We start from the raw sequence: 12,708 nt of genomic DNA, 5'->3' as shown, positions 1-12,708 counted from the left end.
CTGGCTGGAGTAGGCGTGAGTGCCTGTTGTGTGGGTAAGCTCCATGACTTTCTTTTCGGAGCAATTGCAGAACCTTGGGACGAGCCGTTTGTGGCTCCCTCAGTGGAGATGGGCAGTAGCTCTTGCCCTTCCCTTTGCTCCAAAGGGTCCCCCTCCCCCCCTGGAAAAGACCCAGGAGTCTCAGCAGAAAAGTCTCGCCTAGAGCGAAGTTGGTCGATGTGCCGACGCAGGACACGACCGTTGTCCAGGGCAACCTCGTAGGAGAGAGGACCTGTGATCCTGGACACAGAAGCGGGGACCCATGTATGACCAGGCCCGTAATTGCGAGCCCAAACCGGGGCACCCACAAGTAGTTGTCTAGGTGCCCTAGGATGTGAGGTAGATGAAGGCAGTCTGTCCGGATGCAACCGGTCAAGTCTAGTAGTAAGTTGGCGCCCCCAACGAAGTTCAGCTGGACTTCTCCCTGTAGAAGTGGACGGTGTGGTGCGATAAGAAAGGAGAAAGTCAGCCAACCTGTGATGCCAGTCCCCGTAGGTGAGTCTCTTCAAGGCGTCCTTTGCGATGCGCACCATGCGTTCAGCCATACCGTTGGTGGACGGGTGAAAAGGCGCAGACGTGGCATGACGAATCAGGTTTGCCTGTAAGAAAGCTTGGAATTCGGAGGAGGTGAATTGAGGGCCCGTTGTCGGACACAATGACATCTGGCAGCCCGTGTGCAGCAAAATCCCCCTCAGTACCTGAAATGTCTTTGCAGTGTGGTGATGATACAGGCACAACCTCAAGCCATTTTGATGGCTGTCACAAGGACCAAGATAACTGGCACGCTGAAAGGGCCCACGTAGTCAATTGCACCCTTGGACCATGGGGACTGTGTTTCCATCCCATCTTGGCACAGGAGCTTGGGGCATCTCTGGGCGAGATCGTTGGCACATGTGGCATGCTTGTACCTTAGCCTCAATATCTTTATCTAAAGCAGGCCACCACAAGTGGCTGCGTGCAAGAGCCTTCATACGAACAATGCCAGGATGACCCTCGTGGAGGGATTCTAAGACCCTAGTCCTCATTGAGGTGGGAATGACAACTCTGTTTCCCCAAAGCAGACAACCCTGAGAAAGGGACAGTTCGTTTCCTTTTGGACCAGAAACTCTGAAACTCAGGACTAGGGCAGTGCTCAGGCCACCCGGACAGGACCCAGGAGCGGACACGTGAAAGTGTGTGATCTGTACCTGTTTCAGCGGTAACATCCCTGGCACTAAGAGGGAGCTCGGGCAAGGCTTGGATTGATAGAATGTTGACAGCTGGCGCGGGGTCAGCTTCTACTACTGGCAGAGGCAACCTACTGAGGCCATCAGCATGGCCCATTTCTTTCCCAGGCTTGTGGAGTAATGAAAAATCATATGCAGACAAAAAAATAGACCACCTAAGCATTCTAGGGGAAATGATGTGGGGAGTCTGCTTACGTGTGGTAAACAGTCCCAGCAGAGGCTTATGGTCAGTGAAGACCGTGAAATGCCTGCCATATAGAAAATCGTGGAATTTTTTAATTCCAGCAACAACAGCCAGAGCCTCCCTGTCTATCTGAGCGTAGTTGCGCTCAGCAGAAGACAATGTTCTGGAGTAATATGCAACAGGAACCTGAGTTCCATCAGACCTGAGGTGCTCAGGACAGCTCCAACCCCGTAGGGGACGCATCACAAGCGATGCACACAGGGAGAGACTCGTTGAAATGTGCAAGAACACTGTTAGAAGTGAGCAAGGCCTTGACTTCTTTAAAGCAAGCCTCATGCGCTTGTGACCACAGCCACACAGCCTGTTTGTCTAGTAGCCTGTGAAGAGGCTCAGCTACACTAGCTTTATGTGGAAGAAAAGAATTGTAGAAATTCAGGAGGCCTAGGAAGGCCTGAAGTTCGGCCTTAGACTTTGGCCTGGGTGCATCTAAAATAGCAGTTAGTTTGGATTCAGCAGGATGAATCCCAGCAGCATCAATTTTGAATCCCAGAAATTCAGTAGAAGGCACCCCAATCTGCATTTGTCTTTTCTGAGCTTGAGGCCTGATTTCCTGAATCTTAACAGGACAGCCCTAAGCCTTTCAGCTAGAATGTGTGTGGAGTCTCCTGCAATCAAGACATCGTCAAGTAGGGGCAGACCCCTGGTATACCTCGTAGTGTGTTTTCCATTATGCTTTGGAAAATGCCCAGGAGCGACATTTACTCCAAACTGTAGCCTTTTTACTTAAAGGCTCCCCTGTGGGTCACAATGGTCTGAGCTATGGCAGCATCATCATCAACAGGCAGCTGTTGATATGCTTGAGCTAGGTCAAGCTTTGCAAAACACGCCACCCCCTTGAGAGAGGCCAGGATGTGACTGACCACAGAACAGGATAGGCATGTTGCTGCAATGCCTTATTGAGTGTGCATTTGTAATCAGCACAAATGCGAATGTCCCCATTTGCTTTTAGAGGCGTGACAATGGGGGTCTCCCACGGGCTGGAATCAACAGGTTCTAGGATTCCCTGTTGGATTAGTTTGTCTAGTTCAGTGTCAATCTTACTTTTAAAGCAAAAGGGACCCTTCTTGCTTTAATCCTAATGGGAGTGACAGTGGGGTCTAGCTTTAAGGACACAGGTGGTCCTTTGAATGTGCCCAGCTGGGGGCTGAAAACATCTGCAAATTCTTGCAGACTTCCTGTAGGTCGAGTGTTTGTAAGCTGTTGAGTCCTGTGACGTGTATCCCCAGGGCCTCAAACCAATCGAGTCCTATGAGACTCGTTCGTTCACCCCCTACTACTAATAAGTCTAGTGGACCTTCAAAACTCTTGTATTGCACGTTAAGGGTGGCCTCCCCCTTAACACACACTCTTGGAGTTCTGAAAATCTGTTAATACAATATCAGAAGGCCTTAACTTGGCCTTAGACCCACTTCTGGAACAAATCTTCCTAAATGTATGCAATGAAATGATGGACAGGGCAGACCCTGTGTCTAGTTCCATAGATAATGGAACCCCTTGTAGCTTCACGTTGAGTGACAGCTTTTTCTTCATGGGCTTGTGTGTGCCTGTTCTACAGATGCTTCTTCGCGAAGCGCAAAAACCTACCCTATTCTGGCTGGGGAATCTGGTACCCTTCAGGCGTTCTTCTTGGGGTTGTGCCTTTCGTCGGCCCAGGCACACAGCTGCAATGTGCCCTTGTTTACCGCATGCCCGGCAGGTAGCGGAGCGGAACTTGCAGTCGGTTCTCCTGTGGCGACCTCCACAGCCGATGCACTTGAGCGGAGCCGAAGAGCTTCCCTTCTGGTTCTCTTCCTTCGCGGGGTGTAGACGGTCGACTTCCTCGTCCGGATCCTCCTCGGAGTTTCGTCGGACGTCTTCCTGGTGCACGGACGCACCCTCTGCACTGTTTCTGATCGGCCGCATGTTTTTGACGGCGCCGCCTGCTGCTTCTTCTGCGGTGACTTCCCTTAAGGCGTCTTGGAAGGATAATTCTTCCTTTGCGAAAAGTCTCTGTTGTAGCTCGCGATGCCTTAACCCGCACACGAATCGGTCCCTCAGTCGTTCCTCGAGGTCCTTGAACTCGCAGGGCTTGGCGGCCTTCCGTAACGCGGCGATGTATTCCTTGGCTGACTCACCGGACCGTTGATCCCTTTGTTCGAAGGTGTGGCGCCATGAGATAACGGACACCTTGGGGTGGAAGTGCTCCTTCAGCAGCTTCTTCAGGTCTGCGTAGCTTACAGACTCTACTGGGACAGGTGCTGCAAGGTTTTCTGCGATTTCGAAGGCGTCTTGGCCGCAAACGCAAAGCAGGGTGGCCGCCTTCAAGCTATCTTCCCTCACTTGGTTTGCCTTGAAGTAGTTCTCCATTCTGGATACGTAGGACTCCCACCGCTCTGGATGTGAGACGTCGAATTCCGAAAGCCTTCCGATTTTCGCCATCTTCGGATCTTCAGGAGATGGGTCTATCAGCCAGCCTACCCCCGAATGCGCACCGGATTGGCGGGCAGCTGCCAAGTCGACGCCGTTCCTCTTTCGCCGCTCAGGACTCCTTGGGTAAGCTTACACTTCTTCCTTTCCAGGTAGTGCAAGGCATCCCATCCTTGTCGCCAGTGTAGAGTCCGTGGCGGAAAACAGACACGAGAAGCAGCTGGAGTTCTCAGTTTCATTTATTCAGCGTTCAGCTTACAGGAAGATGGCTTCAGCCTCGCCCAAACGCCTCGCAGCCTCTTATATAGGCAACTCCCGGGTAAATGGGTTACTTTTCCCGCGCCAGCACCCGCGCATGCGCACAGCGCTGGAGACAGCCTGTCTGGTCCCGGGCAGCTTTGCACCTGCCCGGGACTGCCTGCAAACGCCCGAGCCGTTTGCAAAGGCTCGGGACATAACAGTTATGGTCCTCCTCCCCCCTGAGAGCAGTCAGGAGCGGAAGGGTGACTGGGTAGCCTCCAGCACAGCTGGTCAATGTGCCGACACAACACACGACCATATTCCAGGGCCACTTTGTATGACAGCAGCCCAGTGACTTTGCAGACCACTGCTGTCACCCAGAGATGTCCAGGTCCATAGTTCCTTGCCCAACCTGGATTGCCCACCTGTAGTCTCCTAGGTGCCTGCAGCTGTGATACCTGTGAAGCCACCCGGTCTGGGTGCAATCTGTCCAGTTTGGTAATGAGATGGCGACCACAGTGGAGTTCAGCTGGGCTCTTGCCAGTAGCTGTGCAAGGTGTGGTGCAGGGGCAAAGGAGAAAATCAGCTAACCTGTGATGCCAGCTCCTGTGAGTGAGCCGCTTCAAGGCGTCTTTGGTTGTGTGCACCATGCGCTCAACTTAGCCGTTGGAAGCTGGATGGAAGGGTGCCGAAGTAGCATTGCAGATCATGTTGGCCTGTAGGAAAGCCTGAAACTCAGAAGAAGTGAATTGAGGGCCGTTGTCAGAGTCAAGAACATCTGGGAGCCCATGGGAGGCGAAGATCCTCCTCAACACCTGGATGGTCCTGGCAGTCATCATAGTGGACACTGGAAAGACCTCTAGCCATTTAGAGTGACTGTCCACAACAATTAGGAAGAGTTGCCCCTGAAAGGGACTAGAGTAGTCGATATGAACCCTCGACCAAGGAGCATGTGTGTCCTCCCACCTCTGTACAGGAACCTATGGCATTTCAGGCCTGGACTGTTGGCAGACATGGCAACCTTGAACCTGGGTCTCAATCTCCTTATCGAGCCCCGGCAAACAAACCCAGCAGTGGCTTATGGTCTGTAAAGACCGTGAAGTAGTGACCATACAAAAAGTCATGGACCTTTTTTATGCCAGACACTATGGCCAAGGCTTCTCTGTAATTGCGCTCAGCAGATGATAAGAGTCCTAGAATAGTAGGCTACAGGGACTTGAGTCTCAGCCTTGAGGTGACTTAAGACAGCCCCGATCCCATAAGGGGATGCATCGCAGGCTGTACACACCGGCAGCTGCTCATTGAAATAATCGAGAACAGCATTTGAAGACAACAATGCCTTGACCTCTTTAAAACTCCTTTTGTGGACTTGTGTCCACTTCCATGGAGCCTGTTTGTCCAAGAACCGGTGTAACGGCTCTGACACTGCAACCTTGTGAGGTAGGAAGGAATGATAGAAATTTAGAAGCCCAAGGAAGGCTTGAAGCTCACTCTTTGACTTGAGGCTTGGGGCCTACTGAATCACTTTGAGCTTAGATTCAGCAGGATGGATGCCTTCTGCATCTATACAAAACCCTAGGAATTCAGTGGAAGTGACTCCAATTTTGCATTTGTTTTGTTTAAGCTTCAGCCCCGCTTCGCGGAAATGCAGCAAAACGGACCGAAGCCTCTCAGCCAAGTTTTCGGGTGATTCCCCTGTGATGAGGACATCATCAAAATATGGGCAAACTCCCAGAATGTTATGGAGCGTTCGCTCCATAACACTTTGGAAAATGCCAGAGGCTATGTTAACCTCAAACTGCAATCTTCTGACTTTGAAAGCTCCCCAGTGCGTTATGATCATCTGGGCCTCTGCCATTGCCTCATCAACCGGTAGCTGTTGATAGGCCTGAGCCAAGTCAAGTTTGGCGAAAACTCAGCCTCCTTTAAGCGAGGCCAAAATGTGGCTATAACGCTTTGTTGTAACACTTTGTTTAACGTGCATTTATAGTCATCACAAATGCGGACTTCCCCATTTGCCTTCAGTGGCGTAACTATGGGTGTTTCCCATGGATTGCTATCCACAGGTTCCAAAATACCTTGCTGAAGCAGTTTGTCCAGCTCGGCATTAATCTTTTGCTTCAACGCACCCAACGAGGCTTAATTCTAATCGGGCCAATGGATGGGTCCAACCACAATGCAATTGGAGGCCCTTTGTACAACCCTAGTTCTGGGCTAAACACATCAGCAAACTCCTTGCAAACTTCTGCAAGGCCTGCTGCTTGCAAGCTGTGTAGTCCAGTCACTTGAATCCCGAGTGCCTCAAACCAATTGAGTCCAATTAGACTCATGTGGTCACCCTCAACCACAATAACATCCCCAAACCCTTCAAATTTCCTACGCTACACTCTGAGCGTGGCCTCCCCTTTCACACTGACTCGGGAATTCTGAAAATCTGTTAAGATCAGATTTGACGGCCTGAGTTTAACTCGCTGGCCACTTCTACAGCAGATTTGCTTGAAGGTGTTCTGGGATATGATTGACAGAGCAGACCCCATGTCCAGCTCTATCGATAAGGGGACCCCCTGCAATTTGACATCAATGCGAAGCTTCTTCTTTAATGGCCTGTGGGCCCCTGTTTTCAAAATGCTCCTGCAGGACGCGCAGAAACCCACTCTTTTTTTCTCTGTGTATTAGGAGAATCCATGGTTTGAATGTCTCTGCTTTGACTAGGCAAAGAGAGTCTGTACCCTCTTCTTGCATTCAGCAGAAAATCTTTTGCAAGGGAGGGGAAAGAGGAGGCTCCCTTCAGTTCTATGACCAACCAGATTTTGCTGAAGCAGATGACATCAGAAGACATCAGTTCTTCTTCGGTTGTTCATTCTGTAATACAACTTCCAGCAGTAGAATGATAGATTACCCCTTCCCCACTGCCTCCAAGACAAGATATTTGAATCTGAACTTGGGTATCTGTTGCCTATACAGATAATCCTCAACTTACAACCACAACTGAACTCAAAATTTCTGTTGCTAAGCAAAACAGTTAAGTGAGTTTTGCCCCATTTTACAATCTTTCTTGCCACAGTTGTCATGTGAATCACTGCAATTGTTAAGTTAGTAGCGCAGTTGTTAAGTGGGTTCCCCAATCACTTTGCTTGTCAGAAGATCACAAGAGGTGATCACATGACCCCAAGACACTGCCACAGTCATAAATACATGCCAGTTGCCACGCATCCAAATTTTGTTCATGTAACTATGGGGATGCTGCAACCATAGTGTGAAAAATGGTCATGTCACTTTGTTCATTGCTATTGTAACTTCATATAGTGACTAAACAAATGGTTTTAAGTCAAGGACTACCTGTAGAAAGAAAGAAAAAATGAGGAAAATTCTAGGTGTGCTTCTCACTCAGCTCCTGTTGTGAATCCATTTTTTTTAAATTATCAGAGATTCAGAAACATAAAAATCTTGAAGATGAGATTAAATGTAAAGAAAAGATTTTAATATCAAATCCAATGGATAATGTTAAAAGTTTCTATTACTTTGCTGAAGGAGCAATTTAATATGTTATTAGCAGATCAAATGGCAACTAATTTGAGGTATGTGAAACATAATACATTTTGTAATGCAAATAAACCTGGTAGATGGTTGGCTTATCAGTTACGTAAGAAACAGAAATCGAGGATTATAGATAAAATAATATAAAGGTAAAGAAGTCTACCAACAAAATTTGATTAAAAAGTCTTTTTTAGATTTTTATTCAAAGTTATATGCTAGTGAAAGTATACAAACTTCAGATATAGAAAAATATCTACAGGAAGCACGTTTTCCTAGACTTACGAGTGACCAACGTGATGGGATTAATGGTTTAATTACTTCCGAAGAGATTATTTTTGCAATTAAACAATTGAAGGTTGGTAAGACTCCAGGTACTGATAGGTTAACAGCAATTTATTACAAGATGCTATCTGAAGGTATGATAGAACCATTAAAGGAACTCTTTAATGATATTTTATCTGGAGCAGAGTTACCTCCATCTTGGAGAACAGCCTTCATATCATTAATTCCAAAGGATGACCAGGATCTGTCCCAACCTAGAAATTATAGGCCTATATCTCTTTTAAATACTGATTATAAGATTTTTGCAAAGATATTGGCAAATAGATTAATGCAGGTTTTGAAACAATTGATTCATACTGACCAATCTGGATTTATAATGGGGAGATATATGAAAAACAATGTAAGACAAATTGTTAATTTAATAGAGTATTTGGATAAGAACAACCAAATCCCTGCTGCTTTAATATTTATAGATGCTGAGAAAGCTTTTGATCAATTAGATTGGAATTTTCTATTGAAAGATGTAGAGGAAATGAATTTTGGAGATAAATTTTTGTCTGCTCTCAAGGCCATTTATCAACAACAATCGGCACAAATTATAATTAATGGGGGATTAACTGACGTATTTAAAATAGGAAAAGGTACAAGACAGGGCTGTCCTTTATCCTCCTTGTTATTTGTATTAACAATGGAGATTTTACTTATTAAAATTCAAGATTCATCTAGATTAAAAGGAATAAAAATAAGTAAGATTGATTATAGGCTGAGAGCTTTTGCTGATGATTTGGTTGTGACGTTATCCTATCCAACAGATTCGGTCAAAGACTTGGTTGAAATTTTAGTACAGTATGGACAGGTCTCTGGTTTTAAGGTAAATAAGAATAAAACTAAAATATTATTGAAAAATATGTCTAGGAAGGGAAAAGATTTTATAATTGAAATAACAGGTTATGAAATAGTTAATAAGGTTAAGTATTTAGGAGTCTATATTACAACATCTAATGGAAAATTGTATAAGAATAATTATGAACGCTTATGGGTTAAAGTTCAAAAAGATTTAAATGATTGGCAAAAGCTACAACTATCGTTATTGGGGAGAATTTCAGTAGTGAAGATTAATGTTCTACCAAAGTTTCTTTTTTTGTTTCAGATGATTCCCATTTTAAAGAAGGATGCTAACTTGGATGAGTGGCAGAAGGGTATTAATAAATTTATTTGGGGTGGGAAGAAATCAAGGGTAAAGTTTAAGATTTTACAAGATGCTCGAGAAAGAGGTGGACTTAAAGCACCAAATTTGAAATTATATTATGATGCGGCCACTTTAACTTTAGTAAGTGACTGGCTTAATTTAACAAATAGAGACATTCTTGTTCTTGAAGGGTGGGATTTATTACATGGTTGGCACGAATATTTAATTTTTGATAAGAAAGTAGATTGGGTTTTTAAGTCACATATTTTAAGATAAGCTTTACTTCGAGTTTGGAAAAAATATTATTATAAGCTAAATTATAAAATACCTATTTGGGGGATTCCTGGACAAGCAATTCAGGGGGTTTCCAAGGGGGTGAATTTTGATAACATTTCGTATAAAGTGTTACTTATTTGGTCGGGTACTGATTGGCAATTAAAGTCTTCAGATGTGTTGAGGCAAGAAAATATTTTACAATCGTGGTTTCAATATTTGCAAATAGTGCAGAGATGGACTTTGGATAAGAAAGTGGGAATTACTTTAGTAGATGAAAATTTGGTAATCCAGATCAAGGATCAGAAATATGCCCATATTAAAAGAATTTACAATGAGTTAATAAAATTGGATTCAGAAACAGAGTTGTTAAAGACTGTATGATTAAATGGGCCCAGAATATTCAGGAACTGATTTCATTGGATTTATGGGAGGTAATTTGGACCAGAAATGTTAAATTTACGCAGGCCCAAAATTTGAGGGAAATTTTTTATAAAATGTTTTATAGATGGCATCTGGATCCTAAAAAGTTGTCCTGTATGTACCTGAACCTGCAACCTAAATGTTGGAGATGTGGTTGCTTGGATGCAACCTATTTTCATGTTTGGTGGACTTGTAAAGATATTAAAGCCTTCTGGATTATGATTTGGTGGAACATTCAAAAGGTTTTTAAAAGGAAGATTAAGTTTACTCCCCAACTGATTCTTTTGGGCATTTTTGTGGATTTTAATGTTAAAGAAAATATTTTATTGTTGAATTTAATAACAGCAGCAAGATTATTGGTGGGTCAATATTGAAAGAAGGATACTCTGCCTTCTTTAGAAGAATGGGTATTTAAGGTTTCTAATTTAGCAGAAATGGCTAAAATTTCTGCTTATTTAAAGGACTATTCACAAGAGAGATATTTTAATGTATGGAGAAGATGGATAGAATATGTTCAGAAGAAGTATGGAACTACAAAGTTTCATTTATTTTATGAGTAATGAATTTGTTTATAAATTTATGATGTTAAAGTTTGAAGAGAGTTAAGGGTTAATATGATTTTGTTCATTGTATAATTATAAACTTAAATAGATTATGTTTAATATGTTTGTATAATCCTGTACTTAGCTCTGGGAAGTGGGGGGGAGGGGTGGATGGGTCGAAGTTTAAGTAGTTCAGATAAAGTAGAAATAGTTTTACTGTATATAATATTAATGTTCCAATTTAGAGAGAGGAATTGCTCGGGCATTTCCCCTGGACCGCATCCGGAGCGAGAAGGTAGAAGAAGGTGAGAAGTAAGTAGGAAGGTTGAGGAGAGGTGGAGAGTGAGGAAGAGGAAGAAGAGGGAAAGAGGCAAGTTGGTTGGGGGTGGATGCGGTTTGGGGGGAAATGGGTGGGCAATACCGAAAGTGGTGTGTATCAATTTGCTTTATTTTTTATCTGAAGTATTTTTAAGATTGTAATGTATTGTAAAATTGAAAATAAAAACTTTAAAAAAAATTATCAGAGCTGGCTGGGGTGTTTTTTTCTTCTTTTTCCTCTGTAGGTACTCCTAATCTGAACCTTTTGGAAAGAAAAAGTTCAAAAACATCCCAGTTGTCAGCCAGACCATGGGACTGCCTCACAAGTTGTGGTATGCTATAATTGGGGTTAGTTTAACATGTGGCACAAAGCACAGTAAAACAATCTGTGACTTGTAAATGTGTAAAGCAGTTATACTATTGAATGCAATAGCTGACTTTGCAACTTCATGTGTTTTAATGTTCAGCCCCTGAAAGTGGTGTATGCAGCAAGCCAAAACTACAAAATGTGTCATGTAATTGTGAGACAAGATCTCCACCAATCCTTAGCTACTTCCCTGAACATGACAGTGTCAGCACAAGAAGTGAAGAGTTGTGTCAGATGTATTCTTGATCTTTTATTCCCCTCCCAAAATGGCACGCACTCAATTTTGAAAAGTAACAATGAATCAAACACTTTATTCTGCTTGTTCCTTTTTGTCTATGCATGTAAAATAGGGCAGCAATAACAAAGAAATACTAAACTTCAGTGTTTCTTTATCAGGAATATGGTTTATTTATTTTGACTTCTGAGTACACGGTATTTTAATCTTACATGAGAACAAGTAATATAAATTGGTGAAACAAGCATAGGAAAATGCATTTATAGATACTTTTGAATGATTTGGTCTTTCCAATCGCACCATTAATTTAATGGCTGGAATTGCAATCCCGGGAAAAATCAAAATGTACCAGATTGAACAAATGCAAATAAAATAGAAAACATCGATTTACAACGTAATTCTGTAAATCAGGTTTTCTGTTTAAGAAATTACATTGGTAGAAAATTAGGTACCAGAATTTGAGTTATATTTGTTCAACTACAAATTCTTGCTCTGTTTTTACTCTTGTGGAAGGGTGAAAATGGGTATTATAGAAATTCACAGGGCAACCACATCTTTTAAGCACCTTCCCACAAGCCCAATACCCAATCTTCTCAGTCTCTTTCTACTACTGTTTTTTTTAAATTTATTTATATCTCACCTTTATTATTTTTACAAATAACTCAGAGTGGTGAATATACCCAAACACACCTTTCTCCTCCTATTTCCCTCCACAACAGCCCTATGAGGGGAATTGGATTGGCTTTCATGGATAACACAACGCCTGAACTCATGGTCTGCCACTTTCTAGCCTTGTACCTTAACCAGTAGACCAAACTTCTGCCAATCTTCTTAGTGGTCCATTACCCCAGCCCCTTATCTTTCCAGTGTCTTCAATTTCAGAAATTATAATAAGTGCAATATTGTATGTTTCATTGAATTTTGCACAGAATGTCAAGGTAGGAAAAAAAATGATACCTGCAAATTACACTGAATTTATTCTCCCATCCCATACACATCACTGCAGGTAATTAAGGAGACCATCATCAAATGATAAGGCATACAGCTGGGTACTAGATCTCTCAATTCCCATTTCACATACAGTTACAAAATGGAGAACAATAGAATTTAACAAAAATATATTTAACAGATCTGTACTGCAAATATCCAGCCAGAAAGTCAGACTTGAACTTTCATGCAGGCTTCTGCTGCCACCTAGTGGTCATCTAAGGTTTTGCAGACACAATCTGAGAGCCCTAAAGGAAAAAGACATTTGGCCTGAGAGTATTGACTTCCCATCCCAGAACATGAGCTATCACTAACATCCGATTTTCTCAAACTTTAATATGGATTCTGTCAAATCATTCAAGAGACAATTATTGAAGAACTGCAAGCCTCACATACAGTT

Source organism: Crotalus tigris, unplaced genomic scaffold, assembly GCF_016545835.1.
Source record: "Crotalus tigris isolate CLP2741 ecotype Arizona unplaced genomic scaffold, ASM1654583v1 scf7180000024340.7048381, whole genome shotgun sequence".
Lineage (NCBI taxonomy): Eukaryota > Metazoa > Chordata > Lepidosauria > Squamata > Viperidae > Crotalus > Crotalus tigris.
Note: the sequence above shows the minus strand (reverse complement) of the source record.